Source organism: Homarus americanus, unplaced genomic scaffold, assembly GCF_018991925.1.
Source record: "Homarus americanus isolate GMGI-L3 unplaced genomic scaffold, GMGI_Hamer_2.0 scaffold50564, whole genome shotgun sequence".
Taxonomy (NCBI): domain Eukaryota; kingdom Metazoa; phylum Arthropoda; class Malacostraca; order Decapoda; family Nephropidae; genus Homarus; species Homarus americanus.
This window is the reverse complement of record NW_024715014.1, coordinates 4,342,006-4,364,492: the sequence shown is the minus strand read 5'-3', so window position 1 is coordinate 4,364,492 and position 22,487 is coordinate 4,342,006. Positions and strand designations below refer to the sequence as shown.

General features: G+C 45.1%; 1 protein-coding gene across 21 annotated transcripts in view; it reads left to right on the top strand.

Moving 5' to 3' along the window:
* The window catches only part of LOC121853631 (protein clarinet-like), an 80,167-nt gene that overhangs the window by 10,037 nt on the left and 47,643 nt on the right, over positions 1-22,487 (top strand). For 13 of the 21 annotated variants that reach the window (XM_042347931.1, XM_042347914.1, XM_042348025.1 and 10 more), the window contains exons 2-3: positions 9,080-9,113; positions 20,274-20,346. The gene's annotated coding sequence lies outside the window, so the exon portion shown is untranslated. Of the gene's footprint in view, positions 1-6,999; positions 7,374-9,079; positions 9,114-20,273; positions 20,347-22,487 lie in introns of those variants that run through there. The other 8 variants (XM_042347941.1, XM_042347970.1, XM_042347978.1 and 5 more) reach the window with 3 other exon arrangements.

Here is a 22,487-nt window from a genome sequence, read left to right as displayed (position 1 = left end):
CACACACACACACACACACACACACAGTACACATACACACCACACACACACAGCGGCCGGTATAAAGAAGTAGTTTTTAATTAATGACGCAGAACATCGTATTTTTTTTTTCACCTGTCGAATTGCCATACTATTTTTTGTACCTTTAGTCATGTTAAGTCTATTGGGAAGTTAATAGAAATATAGTACAGTGTTTACATTGTTGTTGGAGTTAGTGTGTTGTGTTTGGCAAGAGGTGTGAAGTGACCCAGAGATGATGTGGTGTAGGTGGCCTGGTAGTATGGGCGGGAAGTGGCAGGGCAGGCGGTGAAGGTGGCGGCCAGGTACTGTGGCACTGGCCGAAGAGCAGGTGACGACGGCTGTATTACTAAAATATTTTACCGATTTGTTGTCGGTGTAGTAGTGTGGTGTGCCGGGGCTGCAACTACCTGAAATATTGATAGACAACTGCCAAGGGTTGCTGGTGTACAGAACTAGAAATGTGTCAGGTCCATTTTCATATAATCATTACCACTGCTGACGAAGAGGTGGTGGTGAGAACTGTGTCGCCTTCGCCTCCTGACGTGTGAGTGTTGTTGTGTTCCAGTGTTGTGTGTGTGGGAGCCCCTAACGAGTCACCCTTCTTAAGAGACAGTTTTTCTGCCCTCTCCTGAGTCGTCGTGTTGGAGTGCGGTGTCACCCTCTGACGCAACACACACATTACATGCTGACATTAATCCATTATCTCCACCAGTTTCTCGGTAAAGATAAGTTAACTGTGTGGTAGATAGTGAGCCCTACTGGTGTGTGTGGTAGATAGTGAGGGAGTGAGCCATGCTAGTGTGTGTGTGTGGGGGGGGGGGGTATGGTTTGTTTTCAGTAAATAAGGCCGGGGCGTGTGAGGACAGGCGCGGATCTCAGGATGGTAAAAACAATATGAAAACAGTTACAGAAGAAACTTGTTTGGTTTATCTTTTCACCGTCCAGATGGCAATACGCTTCTACCTCATTATTACTATATTTTAATTTTATCTTTTTTTCCTCACATTAAAGCACTTGCTCGCGGTGTTAGCTGCTGCCATAACGTTATTATTGTATTAGCTTCAGTGAGAGATGAACTGAGTAGATACTCCTTGAGTGAGACTTCAAGCATCTTGACCATGCCAGGACCTTGGCCAGTTCGACAGCTGCAGGAGCTTGTTTTTCTCTGCTGTGATTATGTTACGAGGTACCTACTTCTGTACTAGCTTCTGTACTAGCGTGACCTTCCTCCCCGACAGCGTCACGTCGTAAGCAATACGTGAAGATATGGCACTCTTTGAGGGCACCTGGTCCTCGAACTCTCTGTTGGCACATTCCCGGAGTGTAGGGGAGAAGGCACTGGGCTAGATGTACGCCAGGAGGCACTGGGGCGCGTCATGCCTCCACGTACAGAGGTGTTGGGTGACGAGTGTAAAATTTCTGACATCACACTGGTGGTGGTGCTCCCGGATCTAGGAGGGCGACCTCTGTAGGCTGACAGAACCTTCCAAGATGTAGTATTATATACACTTGTTGTAAGGTTTATTATTGTTGTTATGTATGTGGGTCGTGTGAGTTGTTTTATGATAGTCGTAGGGAGATGACAGGGAGTGTTGTCTCCAAATTTATAATGTCTTAACTTAATTTTTAGTGATCATAATCATTATGCACTGTGTGGCTGCAAGTCTCCTCTTCGTCTGATTATAATGACAAAATTCCTTCAGGTTGTTAACTAATGTTGTACAGGTGTGTGCGTGAGTCACAGGTGTGAAGCCAAGTCTTCTTGCTCGTAAACTTGGTGTTTTATACAGATATGCCCAAAGGTTTAATTCATTTTTTGGATACAGGATGAGTAGAATAAGATGATGAGCTAATATATATATTTTATCTGGGAGATATTTTGACCCTAGAGTATAAGGAGTTACTTTAACTAGCAGGTGTAACGATACTTTACACTTCTGAAGTATAAAACATCATTCTCAGGTTTATCAACAAACAACTGACAATATGTAGAGACTTACCAGCAGCGACCCAGAGCGAAGAGCCAGAGGACCACCCAGATGGGGGGGATTTGTTTGTGTACAGGTGGAGTGAATGGGTTAACACGTGTAAGAGTGTGGTAGCAGGTGGAATGAGTGGGGTGTGTGTGTAACAGGTGTGAGTGAGTGGGTAACATAAGAACATAAGAAAATAAGGAGTCTGCAATAGGCCGGTTGGCCTGTGCATGGCAGCTCCTGTCGAGAGTTACTACCACTCTCTATCATCCATGAATCTATCTAGCCTCCTTTTGAAACTTTCCAGAGTTCCAGCACTTACTACAAAGTTGCTAAGCTTGTTCCACTCGTCCACCACCCTATTTGTGAACCAGTTTCTTCCTATCTCCCTCCTAAACCTAAACTTATCCAACTTGAATCCGTTGCTCCGAGTCCTATCCTGCTCGGATATTATAAGAACTTTATCTATATCCCCTTTATTGATTCCTTTCACCCACTTAAATACTTCTATCATATCTCCCCGCACTCTTCGTCTTTCTAGGGAATGCAAGTTAAGTTTCTTTAACCTATCCTGATATGGAAGGTTTCTAAGTCCCGGAATCATTTTGTCATTCTTCGCTGCACCGACTCTAGTGAATTTATATCCATTCTATAATAGGGGCACCAGAACTGAACCGCATAATCGAGGTGCGGCCTGACTAGCGCAAGATATAGTTGCAATAAGACCTCTGCACTCTTGTTACTTACACTTCTAGATATAAAACCCAATACTCTGTTTGCCTTATTTCGAACATTAACGCACTGTTTTCTAGGCCGTAGGTCCGGGCTTACAAATACCCCTAGGTCTCTTTCACAAGTCGACTTCTCTAGGTTGATGTTATTAAGGCTGTATACATTATAAGTATTTGTTCTTCCAATATTAAGTACGCTGCACTTGCTGGTGTTGAATTTCATTTGCCATTTTTCAGACCACCCCTGCAGTTTATTTAGATCCTCCTGTAATGCAATTGCATCCTGCCCTGAATTAATTTGCCGCCCTATTTTGGTGTCATCCGCAAACTTGCTTATGTCACTGCTGATCCCAGTATCTAGATCGTTTATGTAGATTATGAACAAGAGTGGGCCTAGTACTGATCCCTGGGGAACCCCACTGGTTACACGGCCCCACTCAGATTTAAAACCATCTACGCTGACCCTCTGCGTTCTATCGGTGAGCCATGATTTTATCCAATTTATAACTTTCTTCTCGATACCATGAGCCTTAATTTTTCTCAGAAGCCTCCGATGCGGTACTCTGTCAAATGCTTTGCTAAAGTCTAAGTAAATAACATCGTAATTTTCGTCATTATCTACTACCTCGAAGACTTTCCTAAAAATTTTTAGCAGATTTGTTAGACAAGACTTTCCCTTTGTAAACCCATGTTGAGAGTCGTGAGTCGTGTGTGAGTGTGGTAACAGGTGGAGTGGGTAGCGGACCCCCTTGACTCTATGTTACACAGTCACCAGCGCCGCCTCACAAGACTCACACACACAGTCACTGATTTTTCCACTTTAATTCTCGGCGTGACATCAAGTGCTGGGTCAAGCTGGGATGCCAGTGTGGGGCCGTCATGATCGTGGCTGGCCCAGGCTGCGGTGCCAGCCAGGAACACCACCACCATCCCTCCTCACACTACTGAGCTACTCCACACCAGCGACCATCCATCTGGCCTCTCACCTCACTCACCTGGCCTCTCACCTCACTCTACCTGGCCTCTCACCTCACTCCACCTGGCATCTCACCTCACTCCACCTGGCCTCTCACCTGGCTCCACAAACCATGGTCTGTTACACATGGTCCACACTGTTGTACTTTAATCACCTTGTTAATGATAAAAAGAGGAACTGACTTGTGAACATTACCAGACGTTGTTCTTGACGGTGGTGGCAGAAGCAGTTGAGAGAGAGTAGGGTAATGGTCTCGGCAGGGCGGGGCAGTATGTATACGGAGAGCAAGTGTATACTGACCGACAGACCCCAGACTTTTGTTGGGGGGAATCACTTAAAGTCCACTAAACCTCGACCAAATATCCTCTTGGTTTATTTTTAATGGTATTGGATGATATAAAATAACCTATCCCAGTTGATTGTTTTAACATTCATACAACGTTATTTATTTGGTCAATTTATAAGCGAAATGGATAATTGGGGTCAATAAACCGAGGAAATGACCCCAACTGTCATTAAAGTGTTAGTTGTTAAGAAGCAGACATGAACAGCGGGTAGTTTTTTGTCACTGAGGAAATGTGTTATGATTACCCCAATGTATTTTGGTCATGGTGAAGTGAGGATGGTTGAAGATAGTTGAAGAAAGTGCCCTGGAGTGAAGGCAGTTGAAGAAAGTGCCCTGGAGTGAAGGTAGTTGAAGAAAGTGCCCTGGAGTGAAGGTAGTTGAAGAAAGTGCCCTGGATTGAAGGTAGTTGAAGAAAGTGCCCTGGAGTGAAGGTAGTTGAAGAAAGTGCCCTGGAGTGAAGATAGTTGAAGAAAGTGCCCTGGAGTGAAGGTAGTTGAAGAAAGTGCCCTGGAGTGAAGGTAGTTGAAGAAAGTGCCCTGGATTGAAGGTAGTTGAAGAAAGTGCCCTGGAGTGAAGGTAGTTGAAGAAAGTGCCCTGGAGTGAAGGTAGTTGAAGAAAGTGCCCTGGAGTGAAGATAGCTGAAGAAAGTGGCCCTGGAGTGAGGATGGTTTGGTTAGGTTACTTTCTTGTTGTGAAGTGGGAGGATTAGTGGTGAGAAGTGTGTGTGTATACAGTAGCAGTGGTGGGGCAGTAGTGGTCCAGTTAACATTCTTGTGGCCTCACGGAGATAGTGACTCGTTCCCTCACACACACACGGTTTATTTCGAGTCCTTCCTGAAAGCGGCCACACAAAATCTCTCTCTCTCCTCTCTCCCTTAGTTCTTGTTATTGTTCAGTTGTTCTCGCGCTTGTAAAGAAAAAGGAGTTGTTACAGCCTCGGGGGGGTTAGGTTAACTTTACGAGTCACAGGCCATTAGGAGAGAATCGTGTGTATTAAATGTCAAGTATAATGAAACTCGTAAAAGAAAAGAAAAAGGGAAAATAAACTCTCATCAGTTTAAGAAGAAAGAAAGAAGAGAAAGGAAGGTAAAATGTTGGTGATTATGAGTTTTTCTTGAGTACTTTATAGCAGTTTGATTTGGCAATTTAGACGTGGACGATCATCACCAGGGTCCCAGGTGTGGTGAGAGAGGTGCTGCTCAGGTGTGGGTGGTGTGAGAGAGGTGCTGCAGGTGTGGTGGTGAGAGAGGTGCTGCAGGTGTGGTGGTGAGAGAGGTGCTGCAGGTGGTGGTGAGAGAGGTACTGCAGGTGTGGTGAGAGGTGCTGGTGGTGAGAGGTGTTGCAGTGAGAGAGGTGTGCAGGTGGTGAAGGTACAGGTGTGGTGGTGAGGTGCAGGTGTGGTGGTGAGGAGGCATGCAGGTGTGGTGGTGAGAGAGGTGCTGCAGGTGTGGTGGTGAGAGAGGTGCTGCAGGTGTGGTGGTGAGAGAGTGCTGCAGGTGTGGTGGTGTGAGAGCTGCAGGTGTGGTGGTGAGAGAGGTGTTGCAGGTGTGGTGGTGAGAGGGTGCTGCAGATGTGGTGGTGAGATAGGTGTTGCAGGTGTGGTGTGCAGGGTGTGGTGGTGAGAGGGTGTTGCAGATGTGGTGGTGAGAGAGGTGTTGCAGCAGGTGTGGTGGTGAGAGAGGCACGCAGGTGTGGTGGTGAGAGAGGGCTCACAGGTGTGGTGGTGAGAGAGGTGTTGCAGATGTGGTGGTGAGAGAGGTGTTGCAGGTGTGGTGGTGAAAGAGGACTGCAGGTGTGGTGGTGAGAGAGGTGTGCAGTGTGTGGTGGTGAGAGGTGCTGCAGGTGTGGTGGTGAGAAGTACTGCAGGTGGTGGGTAAGAGAAGGCTGCAGGTGTGGTGGTGAGAGGTACTGGTGTGGTGGGAGAGAAGTACTGCAGGTGTGGTGGTGAGAGAGGTACTGCAGGTGTGGTGGTGAGATAGGTGCTGCAGGTGTGGTGGTGAGAGAAGTACTGCAGGTGTGGGATGATTGTGAGACGTGATTCACCCCTACACGTGTGGCTGACAGTGAGGTGCTGTGACGCAGGAGTGTGCTTCGTTGACGGTTGTGTCTGGCGTGTTACAACGGTACCAGGTGTGTGTATCGTGTTACAGTGGTACCAGGTGTGTGCATAGTGTTACAGTGGTACCAGGTGTGTGTATAGTGTTACAGTGGGACCAGGTGTGTGTATAGTGTTTTACAGTGGTACTAAGTGCGTGTGTCATCGATCAAGTGTGCGTGTTGTTTGAGGTGCGTGGTGAAGGTGGGGCAAGACATGGTGAGGGACGTGTTTGTGTGAAGAAGCGTCGGTGATTGTTCCCGTGGGCAAGGTGCGCCGTCGCCAGGTTTTAGGAACTCGCTGACCTAGGCCAGGCCAGGCGGACACGCTGACATCATCGCCCCGGTGCCACCATGACGTCACGTTCCCGACACTTAACTTCCTGATTTGTCTTGTTCACACACTAGCCGGCCGTCACCATTTTCCACCTCGCCATTAATTTATACTGCAGTATTTTTTTCACTTGGTTTACGCGGAGTGGAAGCGTGTGAGTGCAGTCGTAAGTTTCTGTTGTGGTAAAAGTTGGGTGAGAGCTGTACACCACAAAGACCATCGCTGCCTATAGTATTAGCGGCCCCGCCCGGGCACCCTGCCAACACCATTACCAAAATAGCGGCATCCTTTCTTCCATATATAAGGTATACCTGTATTTATATATCTTATATAATTTAGCTGAATACTGTGAAGGTTAATACGATTTTCTTTTGGTTTATTTAAAGGTTAGCTGCACGGGTAGTGGAGTACTTGTGAGTTATATTAATTTGTGAGGAGTTAGTTGTGGCAGCAGCGAGAGTTGGCAAGGTGAGGGCCAGTGTGGTCATGACAGTGGCGACGGGCTGGTGCCAGTGTGAAGCCTGGCGGGCCAGAGGGAACCACCGCTGGGTGTGTGTGTGACGACGACCAGTGCCAGTAGAGTAGCGTCGTGGGTGGTTATAGTCGTCGTGGGTGGTTATAGTCGTCGCGTGGTTATAGTCGTCGCGTGGTTATAGTCATTGGGTGGTTATAGTCATCGGGAAACAATTGTGCATTTACTGGTAGCTTAGTGCTGGTATATATATACAGTGAAGCCCATAGTTACCTACTAAACTGTTCAACATAATCCCCGCCGAAGTTGAACATCAAGGACTCAGTTAATGAGTATTTTGAACATGAACAAAAAGGTGATGAAAACATAAAACTGGGAATATAAAGTTTTATATATAAACTAAGTTACCAACGTGCAAATTTTAAGGTGAGTTTTTAAAGCTGTTTCTATAAGGTGTGTGTGTGTGTGTGTGTGTGTTCCTCTTAAGGGTGGAGAGTGCACAGGGTGTCCATAAATGATCACCCTAAAACAATATGCTCTCATGTTTTAATCAGGGTAATCATTTATGGACACCCTGTAGGTTAGGTTAGGTTAGTGTTTGGTTTGGGTAGGTTTACGTTACGTTACGTTACGTTATTTTTTCGTTATTCTGAGCACCAAGACTTTGATAACACTCGCTCGTTACTGATAACTTTTATTTATTTTTATTTGATAACTATTTTTTCCTATGATTATATTGACGCTGACTGAAGCATATCATTGGGTTATCTTGTCAACGGTATGTGAAAGATAAGGTTTGTTTTACGTCACCCAACTGCCTCTGAGTCTGGGTCACATTATTCTCCCTGTAGTTTGTTGTAGAAGAATGTTGAAGAGAAAATTGGTGGTTTCCTAACCTAACCAAATCTGACACTAGAATGACTTAGGTAATTAGAAATGAATGTTGCACTGGAGGAACCAAAACATAACTAACGTAGCCAAACCTAACCTAACACTAAACTAACCTAACACTAACTTAACCTCTAACACTAAATAAATTCGCTTTAGTTTTTACTTTTTTTTTTTCTGTTAACTTCAAGATACCCAAAAGTTAGTCTAGTCTATAGGTTAATTTGGTATTAAATAAGTTAGCGTTACGTTGCGTTTGGGGGCGTTTCCTCTGTTTTTATTTTCACTTCTGTTTTACGAAAAGTCTTCTGGTTAAGTAAAAAAAAAATAATAATAAGTAAAATATATCGCGCCTGAGAACTTCTGATCTGGCCCAGTTGTGTGAAACTCCCCTCCATCTGCCCGCCCTCCCAGCCAGTCACTTATATTTGGCGAGGCCTTACACGATACACCTTGAAACATTGTGAAATATTATGGCCACACTCGTCACTTGCGTCAGTGGACCATGATGTACAAAATAACAACAATACTACTACTACTACTACTAATAAGCTAGGGGAGAGAAGGGGCGAATCTCCGTCTTATCGCGTGTGGTTGTACAGTCATGGCTAATTTATATTTCAGGGTGAGGGAGGGAGGGTATCATTCTTTGGCCTATCAGTAGTTTCATCAAGTATGGTTGTGTGTATGAGAGAGAGAGAGAGAGGGGGGGGGGGATATATGACTCCCTCCACTACCACTTGTCCTCTCTCTCACCCTTGGCCACCTCACCCTACCTCAAGCATTATAGACACACCCTGGGCCAGCAAGCACTCGTGGCCATACAGTTGCTAGTGAGCTGTATGTTACAAGGGTAGAGTGACTGCTTCTTAAACCCACTCACTTCCTCTTATCTTCTTCAACTGTTTCTCTGTGTCTGTCTGGTTATCTATATTAAATCTCTTGATCTGTCACCATGAATCTCTCTCTCTCTCTCTCTCTCTCTCTCTCTCTCTCTCTCTCAGAAACAGGAACACTCAGTATACAAACATACCATTTATGATTTAATGTATATTTATGTTTATGACCTGGTTGTATAAAGTGTAATGTATAGTGATTTAATCATTTAATTTAATGACATTCAACTTGATTTATTTGTTAGATAGAAACCCAGACATATTGTGTTGATGTTGTGTATCTAATGTATACTAAGTTCTTTATTTTACCTGCCAGGCTAAGAGTGTTTATTTTTATCTTTTCTACAGGGTCACGACACCACTGACTGAGAGAGTACAAGAGGTGAGTACACGCCACCAGGTCTTTTCATTTATAGTTGATATGTTGATGTATTTAGCCCTGAGGATGTCTCGTGGCTTGAAATTTATAAAGAGTTATTAAAGGAGACAGTGAATAGTCATTTATACTTCAGTTGGTGATGGTGAACCTCGTGACGGGTGTGGGTGGTCCTGACTCATCGTTGCCTCAGATGACTTTCTCCTCAACGGTTAAACAATAATACACACTGTAGGAAGTTCTTAAACACGTACAGAAAATGTTTGTGTTAGTAGATCAGATTCGAGTATGTATTAGTTCGGGGATCACTTGAAGATTAGACACCTCAGCATAGTTCTCCCTAACGCATATCTCGGGGTTAGGATGATTAATTATATGATGAAATAAGCTGAGGGCTAAACTTTAGGTGATCTTAAAGTGGGGTATAAAGTGCAAGTGCAGTATTGTGATAACAGAACGCCGTGCAGCCTTGTGACTATGCTCTCGTACACGATGTGACCGAGGCCGTCGTTATCTTGGTGGAGCGGGCAATCACCTGCAGGAATGTTATCCGTGGGTGATAAGGAGGCGTGGACGGGAGGGGTGGCTGGTGGTCTGGCCAAGGTTTTAGTCTGCCTGATAATAGCGATTCAGCTGCCTAACTCTCACGGGATTTACACTTGTGTTTGTTGAAGGATTTACCGGAGATCGTCAACTCAGTGGAGACAGCAAGTGTTAGGGTAAAGACACAACGAACTGACTCGCTGGGGAAGATGTGAGATGGCTCAGAACATTGTGGGAGTTGCTTCTGAAGGTTCGCATTATTACATGACTATGGCGACAAGTTTTGGGTGGGACGCGGAGAAGTAATCATGTGAAGGCTTGTGTGATGTTAATTTTCGTGTTTGGTAGAACTTTAGGTGATTAAGTTCACATGAAGTGTCATTAATAAGGCGAAAATGAATTTGCTAGTCATTGTGGGTGAATTTACATGGGAAAGTCCGTGTTCATTTGTCATTACTGTTCCTTCACTATTAGTTAACTCTGAGTAAAATATTCTTTCGTGATCAGAAGGAATGAAAGAAGTAAAGGAAGATAAAATAGACCTTCCAAGACGTGTAGCAGCAACTTCACGCACCACTGGAGGTAAATAAACAACTATATGACCAAGGCAGCGGTTATAACACTGCACCGACAGCAGCACACAGACGCAAACACCACCTGTGCAACATCCATTATGAAGACGAAGAGAGACAACTGACTTGTGAGAACTGTTCGAGAAGTGTCTGTACCTCCCGCACCACTATAATCACCTCCCGCACCGCTATAGCCACCTCCGTACCATAATAGTCACCTCCCGCACCATTATAGTCACCTCCCACACCACTATAGACACCTCCCGCACCACTAGTCACCTCCCCGCACCACTATAGACACTCCCGCACCACTAGACACCTATCCATAGTCACCTCCCACACCACTATAGACACCTCCCACCACTATAATCACCTCCCGCACCGCTATAGCCATCTCCGTACCATAATAGTCACCTCCCGCACCATTATAGTCACCTCCCACACCACTATAGACACCTCCGCACCACTAGTCACCTCCCCGCACCACTATAGACACCTCCCGCACCACTAGTCACCTCCCGCACCACTATAGACACCTCCGCACCACTAGTCACTTCCCGCACCACCTAGTCACCTCCCGCACCACTAGTCACCTCCCCGCACCACTATAGACACCTCCCGCACCACTAGTCACTTCCCGCACCACTAGTCACCTCCCCGCACCACTAGTCACCTCCCCGCACCACTATAGACACCTCCCACCACTAGTCACTTCCCGCACCACTAGTCACCTCCCTCACCACTAGTCACCTCCCCGCACCACTATAGACACCTCCCGCACCACTAGTCACTTTCCACACCACTATAGCCACCTCCGTACCATAATAATCACCTCCTGCACCACTATAGTCACCTCGCGCACCATTATAAATAGGGAGGGTGTTGAGGTGTTGGGTAGATCAGACGCAGGTATGGAGGGAGGCTGAAACACACGAGACAGTCTGGCACTCATGGCCACTCACACATTCAGAGCCACTCAGACACACTTGTGGGTACCACGACTCTCATATGGACACCCAGACACTCTTATGGGTATTCAGTTAGGCACTCGGTCACTCATGTAGGCACTCATTCAGTCAGACAGGTACTCAAACAATCACGTGGGCGAACAGCAAAGCGCTCACGCTATTGAGAAATAGACAGACGAACATTGTGACCGAGATAAGATGAAACGTAGATATAAATGAACCAAAAAGTTCTTAGCTTTCATACGTATATTCCCCCCTTAACTCGTGACGTGAGAACGCCTCTCTCTGATTCTCAAACGTACGATGCCAAGATGGCGGTCAAAATGGCATCCAATTTGCCTCGAGCGTACAGAATATATCATACATTCTCTTGTCTCTGGCAGAAGGGAATAATTTAACGCACGTACCTTTCAGAATTCGGACCTTGGTCATCATCATAGGCTGAGGCGACCACACACCACAATGATGGGCGTGGCACTATAATGGTTTCTTCATCCGCCCGACGATTTGTTAGCTTGAGGAGGCGGGGTCATGGACCTTGATTATCACTTCTTTATACTCTCTTGTTTTACATAGTTATTGTGAACTAGAAAACCCTCCTAATATTAGCAGACATCAGTGAAAAATTTATACGCCGATTTTGTTGGTATCTTTGTGTCGTAGGTAAAGAGAATCTGTTAGATGTGTTCGTGTCTCCCCAGCGAGAGGGAAAACAAACATTTGCATGAATCCTTGAGAATCTGGGCTTTGTATTATTGTTTAACTCGAGGCTCTCCTGTAGGGTGTGGCGCTCACAGTAGAGGCGCGGGGCTCTTGCTGGTATAACAGGTGTAGGAAAGTACCCCGCTGTGCGTTTTTCACCTCACTGTTTCACTGGCTCTTGTGTTGAGCTCCTGCCATGGAACACTGCCGCTGTAAACAGAAGCCCGGCTAACGTTCATCTTGGGCAGCCTCCAGGAGTGTGCCATTACCGAGAGGAAGGGAACTCTCGGCGCTGTTGATTGCTCTTGTTGGCTTTGTTTTTATGATACTAACTGTAGAGTTAGGTAAAGGGCAGTCATGGTCTCCCTCCCCCCCTCCCTTTCTTGCTTCGAAATTTGATTGTGTGAAACTTTCCTGTTCTGCTTCTGGGATGCTGAGTGTCTTGTGGGAAGAGTATGCACTACGTGGCTTGACACTAGCTGGTCTCGTGGAAAAATTACCCTCTGTATAAACTTGTTATCTAACTTTGTTGTATGAGTAGTTCCATCTCTCACAATTGATATTTTTTGTAAATTTTAGACAAATGAACGAGAGGAATAAAGGTAACAAGACCCAAGACAGGAGGCGAGGGACACCAACACCAGGGTGCTCCCTCGTGGCCCACACTGTCACCTGCCGCATTTTACTGACTCTGAGCACCTCACTTAACCAAATTAATCTTTAACTTGGAACCCATGCTACATTAGACACCTGTAACCTTGCCTATCTACCTGAGACACCTGTGACACTGCCTCTGCTACCTGAGACACCTGTAACCTTGCCTATGCTACCTGAAACACCTGTAACTCTGCCTATGCTACCTGAGACACCTGTGACACTGCCTATGCTACCTGAGACACCTTTAACTTTGCCTATCTACCTGAGACACCTGTGACACTGCCTATGCTACCTGAGACACCTGTAACTTTGCCTATCTACCTGAGACACCTGTAACTTTGCCTATGCTACCTGAAACACCTGTAACTCTGCCTATGCTACCTGAGACACCTGTAACTCTGCCTATGCTACCTGAGACACCTGTAACTTTGCTACCTGAGACTTCTGCCTCTCCCAAAATGAATGCAACTCTCGGGCGTGACGATGACGTGACTAGACGGTGATCGTCTGAAGGGCCTGGGAACCACAAGTAACGTCGAGGCTCCATCATTACTGTGAATGTTGACGATTAGTGACAGTGGATGGGGGGGGGGACCTGTGAGGCTGAGAAGGCGTAGTGTGTAACGTTAGTGTGGAGAGTAACAGTGGAGGGAGATGCTTACGTGACAAGCCAATGACGGTGAAAGGCTTGGAAAGACACTTGGTAACGTGAAGGTGGTGTAGCGTAGTGTGTGTATGCAGGTGAAATGTACAGGTGTGTGGGTAGGGATCACGCCGCTCACACCACACACCGTTATGGCTGTGGTGGGTTGGCTAGTGGTAGGTGACGAGAGGGTGTTGTGGTAAGTAGAGGAGTACACCCCCACCTATACAACACACCGTAAGAATATAACGAGGCCGTAGAAGCAACACGGACCAGTATCACCGTAACAGAAGTATGAGCCAGGAACACGCACTGGGTGAGGGCAGCCGATGGTAACAGGGTTCTTCAGTTATACAGTACAGGCTGGACCTCACGCCCCTGGGAAACACTACAATCGCAATATTTCTCATTCACCGCGAAATACTACTCTCGCGATATGTCTCACTACTGGGAAATACTACCACCGGCACAGAAGATTCCTAGCACTGTAATCTTACTCACCTTTGGCAGCTACAGTGGCAGATGTGAACTGAAATAAAAATTACATCCATTTGATATACGAAGGAAATTGGGGATCATAAGGTCACATTAATATGTTATGGCTGGATCCTTATGTGTGTGTGAGAGCAAATCTCTCTCTCTCTCTCTCTCTCTCTATCTCTCTCTCTCTCTCTCTCTCTCTCTCTCTCTCTCTCTCTCTCTCTCTCTCTCCAGAATGAAGTTCATATCAATGAAGTTAAGAGGTTCAGATGGAATCCCGTTAAAGTGAAGGTGTTTGGGTTTATCGGTGTATAGTCAATATTAATCATGTCGGAGCAGGTAAGAGGTCAGTTGATGATCTATCCAGTTCGAATGACCTGACCTCAGAGACTGTGACATATGGTAGGAGGGGAGGGAGGGAATGATAGAGAAGAAGGTAGGTAAGGTAGGTAAATTTAGCCAGGTAAGATCCACGCCCGTTAGTTTGATAGGTGCGTGGGAAAACTGATGAGTGGCGGAGGGGGGAGGTTGGGTTCACGAGGTGGTGGGGAGAGGAGAGGGGGGAGGTTGGGTTCACGAGGTGGTGGGGATAGGGATAGGGAGGAGGGATGTGGTGGTGTGCTGGTGTGGCGGGATAGGGAGGAGGGATGTGGTTGTGTGTTGGTAAGGAGGGATGTGGTTGTGTGTTGGTGTGGCGGGATAGTAGGTAGGAGTGCAGTGACTGGGCCAATGGACGGATAGGAAGCAACTTGGGTGGAATAGTGGGTTTGGTTGTTTGTGGTGTAGCTATGAGTTGAACACGAGGGTGAGTGTGGAGGTGAGTCTGGTGGAGGGAAGGGGGAGGTGTTTGGTGGGCTGTGGGTTGATAGTGTATGAAAGAGAAGATTGTTTGGTTGTGGTGGTTGAGTGAATGACAGGTTGCTGGAGGATTTTGGGTGGTAGAATATATATTACGTATTGTGGGGGGGGGGGCTGAAACTGGGAGTGGTTTGGGTGACTTAGTTCACACGCAAACCACGTTACCAGCCTCCCAACTGCTGGTCTCGCCGTGGTTTGATTTGATCCCCCTCCCCCCATAAACCCTCGATCTTAAGAAACGAAAAAATGTAGGTAAAAGATAAAGTATTATTATTTTACGTCTGTGATTTCCGACGTGTTTGGTAAAATCAGTTTTTAGCTGCTGTAAAACTCTTACCTGGACATCTGGGATCACGTGAAGATAAGTAAGTACCCCCCAGCTTATTTCACCTGATGTTAATTACGAGTACCATAACGTTACCTGTGGGGTTAGGTTAGGTTAAAATTAGATGGGTGCCTAACCTTAACTTTGGGTGAGGGGGGGGAGGGGGGGGGCAGTTTGGATATAGAAAGTGAACGCTTGTATGAGTGACTGGCGTTGTGGTGCTACTGTGTTATGACAGCTGATGTACGTCAGTGTGAGTGAGAAATGTTTAAAGCTTCCAGTTCAGTTGACGTATGACACACACATTCTGTGTGAGAGACAGGGTGGCAAGTAGACAAACCTAGAGATAAGCAGACGGACAAGCAGATAAGTGAAGGCAGCAGGCAGGCAGGCAGACTGGGAGTCAAGCAAATTTGGAAACAGCCAGTCATTCTTAAAAAAAATCAAGAAGGCACCGTAGACTGGCAGACTGGGACGCAGCAGACAGGAAGACAAGCAGACGAGTAGACAGGGAGGTAAACATAGAAGTCGATAAGGAGGCAGGCAATTAGACAAAAAAGGTAAACAACTAGACAGAGACAGACAGACAACCGGACAGAAGGAAGAAGGCAAGAGTCTGAGTCTGAGTGTGTGTGTGTGTGTGTGTTGAGGCTGTTGTCGTGAGAGAAAGTGTTTACAAATCCCAGCTGATGCCCCCCTCCCCCTCCCACCTCCACCCCACCCAAACTCCCTCTCCTCTCAGCTGATCTCCCCCCCCCCTTCCTTCACCCCCCAGCCACCCACCTCGGCGACCCTGAGCTCTTGCCCACCACCACCCTGTTACGCCACGCCCCATCGCCTCCCACTTTTTGCTGGCCCACCCCACCCCACCCCATGTACTCCAGAGTGGGAAGTGGGGTGGAAGGGGAGGCGAGTGTGTTCTGGGGAGTTAAAAAGAGGACAAAAAATATATAAAACAATGTTGTATTTAAGAGGCATTGTGTTAACAGCTAATTTGTTAGTAGGTGTTAGGGATTTGTTGTTAACTAGATGCTAACTTATCGATTAATTTTCTGTGTTGATTTATTATGGTGTTAGGTGTGTGTGTGTTAATTTATTACTGATTTCTGTAACACATAACAGATTTTTGTAACTTCATCATACTACTGTTTTGTTATTAGTGCTATTATAAGCGTTTTCACGTCTTAAGGTTGGCGACCACAGCCCGCCACTTCTATATTAAACCTTCCAATATTTTCTTTCACATGACCATAACTTACTTTCCATCCTTCTAATTTTCTGTCCTCATCAAGCCTATCTTTCCTCATTATTGTCCTCATCGTCTCCTCATTAATCATATGGTCAGTCATTATCTCATTTTCCTTATTTTATGGATTTTCGGCATTTCTCTCGTTGCTGTAGTGTCTTGGTGATTCTTTGTTTGTTTTCACTATGAGTATAACTTTTAGCGTTCTCCCATAGCGTCTCGTTTCAAAGGCTTCCTCTAACCCCCTCTTGTTGTCTGCTGAGAGTGTCGACGCTTCTGACCCACATACAAGAGCCTCTTAGACAAAACCCCTTCAGTTAAAGCGCAAAGTAGAACAAAAGCCGCTGTTTTTTATATTATTCTTTATCAAGTTCCTTTCCAGGTACACATAAGAGTGACGTCATAAGATATATAATATGTCATCATTATTGTCACTAAATAAGGTCATGCTATCTTTACCCTCTTGTTTATTTGTTTCTTTACGAGATATAAGTTGTTTAGTGGGCGTATACGGTTCCTGTGTTATGACGTAATACTCAACAAATATTATGATCTTTGTCGCTTCACTCAAGTTGATCATTGTTTTGTCTACCTGAGTACTCCTCCAACAGGATACCTAACTGTGTACCTCACCTGTGTAATACTTATAAAGCCTAGATAAGGCATCATGATCCTTTTATGTGATTTTTAAGTATATGTAAATATTTACTCTTACATTATAGTTATAAATTGTCTTATTATTTTTTTTACTTTACAAACAGCCGTTATTTCCGTCTTTAGAACATTAACTCTTAGTCATTATTTTTAACTAATCTGTTGACGGGTTTAACCAGGTCACGACATCAACTAATGACCCTGTATACAGCTGAGAGTATACAGTACAGTATATAAAAATGGCAGGTAATTCCGCCCACCCTACGCCACTTAGGGAAAGGACTTCAAGAATAAATAAGATGAAAATATAATACAAAATACCTGCAGAAGAACTTTTAACAGATATACAGAGAGAGGAGTGATGAAACGGCGGGGTATTAATGAAGAGTGTTGCAGGGGGTGGTGGTGGCCGAGTACTTACCTGAACTTTACCTGGAGCTTGTCTAACGGTGCGTCGAGGAAGTGGGGGGGGACCAGGACCACATTGTTGGTAAACATCAAGGAAAACAGGTGAGGACAAGTATTGTGCTGGTACACAGAACAGGATTCTCACAGAGTAACTAGGTAGAAGGGTCCCTCTAGATCGAAGGTAAACATAGAGAGCGTCGGTGATGGCGAGTGTTAATGGTAGTGGACTGTGGTAGAAATGTGCATCTGTCATATCCGCCTGGTATGTTCGGGTGCTGCTGCTTAAATATTTATATAAAAAATGTGGTAGAGTATTACACGTTTATGCTTTGTTTCACTAGCCAGATACTTGCTTTATGAAAAGGAATTTGTGGTTAAGATGTGATAGAACGTGTGCAAGGGGGCGGAGCACTACTGTATAAGGCGTAATGACTGTGTGTCGGCCTGCACCACGACCCCACTAAACTGGCGAGGTCACTTCCAACAAAGGTCAGGAGGCCAGACGTGAGGAGAGGTCGCCAATGTCTGTCAGCCAACCAACCCTGCAGTCAGCAAGCCCAGCCCACCCCAGCCAAACCTAGCCTAGCCTAGCCAACAAGCAGCACAGGAGAGAGATTCCCAGCCATGGCATGCAAAAAGACGCCCCCCGGTTAAGGTGGAACACTTAAGAGCAGTGTTTTAATAACGTAGATGAGTTTACTATGAGAGAAGAGTTGCCATGCCTAATATTTGTTTAATTATGGGCCGAGAATGGCGAGAGGGAGGGCGCAGGAAGACGTGTGGGAGGGAGGTCCAGGTTGGCGTGTGGCTGGACCGAGCAGAGAGCACTCCCAGCCAGGTCAACACATCAGACATACAGTAAACAAACATTCACCGAGGATAACACGTGTGGTATGAGTGGAAGTTACCGTAATGTTGTAGTTGGTGTAGGTAACGTGTGTGGTGGACGTGAGGCCCAATGTTATCTAGTAGATGGGGAGGTAAGTGGTAGTGAGGATGGTGGTGTTCGTCCTTGAGGAAAAAACGCAAGGCTGTGCTGGATTGGAGGGAACGATGAGAAGGGTCATGGTATGTAGACCCCAGAGCGGGAGGGGGGGGGGGAGACACGAGGCGGAGAGAGATGAGGAGAATAAGAATGGGAGAAAGAAAAATTTGAAAACTAAATTCATGCAAACATTTCCCTCACATGCATTCCATTGCCGTTAATTGTTATTAATTTGTGTAATAACGACGTTAATTATGATGAAGACTACACAAATAAAATGAAAAACAGTATTAATTAAGAGTCGTTAAAATCCTGACACCGACTGTTACTTGAGCAGAATAATAACGTTAGGATTTGTAAATATCAGGATGAGGGGTGAGGAAGTGTGGGGTGAGGAGACAACACCCAGGAGGAGGACTTTAAGATACACGACTTAGCATCTTTAATGTAATTAGTGGGCGAAGTTAATTTAAGAGTGACCTCCCCGCGGCAGCCCCTGGAAAGTACCTCACCTCCCCTCTCCCTCGTTAACGCTGCAGTCTATCCCAAGCGTGAGGTCCACTACGTTATAATTACACCTTGAAATATGAATTGCCTCGTTAAACATCATATTTACAGCATGATCCTCCCGCACGTCGGCATACTCTGAGTTATGATGCTCACTAAATGCTTATTCTTCGCTGTGAAATGTTGAAAGTTGATTTTTTAGTTATGTTGGTGAAGGAAAATGACATTGAATGGAGAGTTAGAGGCCGTGTCGACGATCTTGAACAGGTCGTAAAAAACGGAGAGATTTGTTGAGTAAGTGGAGACCTGAGGTGTTGCTCGGGGGACTTACAGGTAATTACAGGTGACTGGAGGGGATGGGCCAGGTGAGGGCCGAGAGCACATGCCAGGGTGTGTGTTCTCTCTCTCTCTCTTTCCACACACTCAAGGTTGGAGACTCCTTTCATAGTACATAAAATAGGTTTATAGGAAAATATTATTTGTTATACAAGTAAATTCAAGTTTTATAAAATATTAAATATTCTCAGTAAATGTACCTCAGAGAGCCGTGGAATATACCATAAGTTGTGTTGTGATGGTTATGTGCGATAGTTGACACCCCTCCCTCCCTTCTTCTGAAGATGAGACCCCGAGGAATGGAGTAACGGGGAAGTTGATAATAAAGGGAAAGAGAGAGAGAGAGGGAAGGACAAGAGGAAGGAAAGAAATACCAGCATTGAACACATACTGTACAGGTAGGTCGGGAAATCATCTGGAACAAGAGAGCGCTGAAAGAGGAAGGTTCATGGTCTTGGTTCTCACGAGAGCTTGAAAGGCCGATCTCTGCTGGCGATATTGTCTGCGCTCTCGTTGCAACCTTCGTCTCCGTTGCCTTTTGTTGATGTTGCTCTTCCTCCAACCTTCTGTTGCTTTGTTGCTGCTGCCGCCTCTGCTGCTTCAAAGATTGTTGATATAAGGATATTCTCTTATTGTACAGTACAGAGTATATGCTTTTGCTGTTATCAACTACATTGCATTTCCGGTGCGAATTTTTGCTGCTGCTACTGCTGCTGTTCACCTGTTGCAACAGCTGCTGCGTCTGCTGCTGGGTTTGGCTATGGGGGAGGATGAAATTCCATATTCTGTTTGAGCTTTACGGGTGACCTATATTCTGTTACCATCGGAGACGTCAACCACTGAGTGACCAACGTCACCATGGAGGGTGAGGGGGGGGGGTTGTTAGGATATGAGGATGGTGAAGGGAGGGGAGGATATGGAGGAGGGGGGTGGTGGATTTGGAGGAAGGAGGTGGTGAAAGGTAAGGGTACAGTTACACACGGGAGAGGCGGAAGAGAGAATGCAATAGTAGTAGAAACTCTTAAGTGGATGGTGTTTCACATATAGTGTACATGAAGTCACGTATCATAGGAAAATACATTTATTATAGTTACTTTATTTGTTCGAAATAATTCCCACCGATCTCAAAACATGTTTGTAAACGAAAAAGCAGATTTGTTTTAATGTTTCTTTACATTTTCGGCCAATAGAGCAGATTTAATTTTGAATTTGTCATTTGATGTGTTTCAAATACGTTATCTTTACCGAATAACCTATATACTCTTTCTCTCTCTCTCGACAGGTGGGTCAGGTGATGGTGGGTTGAGGCTCAAGGACGTCCGCCAGAACCTGTGGTGGTGACGGTGCTAGTGCTGGTAATACTGGTGGTAGTAGCACTGTTGGTGTTAATGGTAGAAGTTGTGATGGTGGTGGTGGGTACGGGGGGGGGGTGATAGGTACAGGATACAAACACTGTACCCCGAGGCAGGATACAGTCGTGGGTGTCATGATGCACCCCGAGGCAGGATACAGTCGTGGGTGTCATGATGCACCCCAAGGCAGGATACAGTCGTGGGTGTCATGCTGCACCCCAATGCAGGATACAGTCGTGGGTGTCATGATGTACCCCGAGGCAGGATACAGTCGGGTGTCATGCTGCATCCCAAGGCAGGATACAATCGTGGGTGTCATTATGTACCCCGAGGCAAGATACAGTCGTAGGTGTCATGATGTACCCCGAGGCAGGATACAATCCCGGGCCGGCGGAAGTTCTTTGGACACTTTTCCTAGTCCCCTTGGTCCCTGTTCACCTAGCAGTAAAGTAGGTACCTGCTGTAAATCGAAAGTTGCGAATTCGTATTCAGGGACAAGTTGTTCGAGCTTCCAATAACTTGCTTAGACATAAACCATTGACTCTTCAGGCTTCTACGCCCTTGACTCTTCAGGCTTCTACGCCCTTAACTCATGAGACATAAGGCAAGCATGAAGTTAGCATGCTTCCCTGTTGGGCGCTGTAAACGCTTCTGCGCTTCACCTTACACAAGGATGTAGGGGGGTGGGGTACCCAATTGAAAAAAAAGTCGTGAACGTCTTGTGGGGATGGGGACAGGGAGGGATTGGAGAAACTGTAATATGAGTTTTTAGCACACACACACACACACACAACATAATAAAGAAACACAAGAGATTGTTTCTTATTTTCCTCCTCCTTGTGACACAACACACCCAAAAGAAATAACCAAGAAACATAATGGAGTGACGGTGAAGCCTTACCTACTGTAGTTGTGTTGCCTCAGCCTCCCCTCAGACATATACCCCCCTCCCCCATGCTGGTTCTCTTAACATTTGTACGTTGATTTTTTTCCCTATACAGTAACTACAAAACAAATGAGATAACGTAATAAGTTTTGGTAATCTCACTGGAATTTAGACTCCGTTTTAGCTGTTGTCCGTATGTTGATGCTTGAGTGTGTCTGTCATGAGATCTGTATCACAAAGTTTTAGGAAAAACTTTAATGCTCAAACCTTTAAAGATTCCTAGGAGTCCCAGTTGTGTTGTGGGATACTTCACAAATGTTGCTCTGGTCCAGAGCCTCTCTGCAGGTCGTGTTTTTGTGCATTTGTTTTCGAAGTTGTAATGTAGTAGAGCAAAACTTTTATTATGGTACAGGTTTAATTTATGAATAAAATACTGTAGTATAATAAAACATTGAGACTAATATACCGTCTCAGGTGGAGTCCTTGTGGTTATCAGCATATATATATATATATATATATATATATATATATATATATATATATATATATATATATATATATATATATATATATATATATATATATATATATATATATATATATATATATATATATGATAAAATCACACGGGAAAATGGAAACAACGGAGTACCTTAGCTTTCGTCTTTATTTAAGACATCTTCAGAGGCAACTGAATTACATGGACAGAGAGAGGCTTAAATATATATATATATATATATATATATATATATTGATTGTGTGAGTGTGTGTGTGTGTGTGGCCTCTTTGACGTTATTATGTTATTACTGTGTTTCAGTGTGTATAAGTGTGTAACAAGGTTAGTAATTAAATAATTACAGTAGTCTGTACATGTTCTGGGTACTCAGTTCTAACTACAGGAGTGAACACAAACACCTGTAGAGTTTTGTAGATTCTATTTGCTGGAATGTACAGGGGTGTGTGATCCAAACGCCGGCAGTCCCTACACTCTCCATGGGTCAACTGACCTATCTCTGACCTCTCAGGCGACATGTGGCAAGTGATACATAACCAGCTTCCAGATGTCGCCAGGCACATTATCTAAGTGTGTGGGACATGATAAAGGGCATTGCCACACGCTACTGACTAGATAAGTAATGTATATAAATGGAGTACATTCATAGTATACATACAACATACATAATATACATACATAGTCCATCAACAATTAAAAGTTATGAGAAAATATTTTCATGATGCAAAGTGGATGTGATGGATT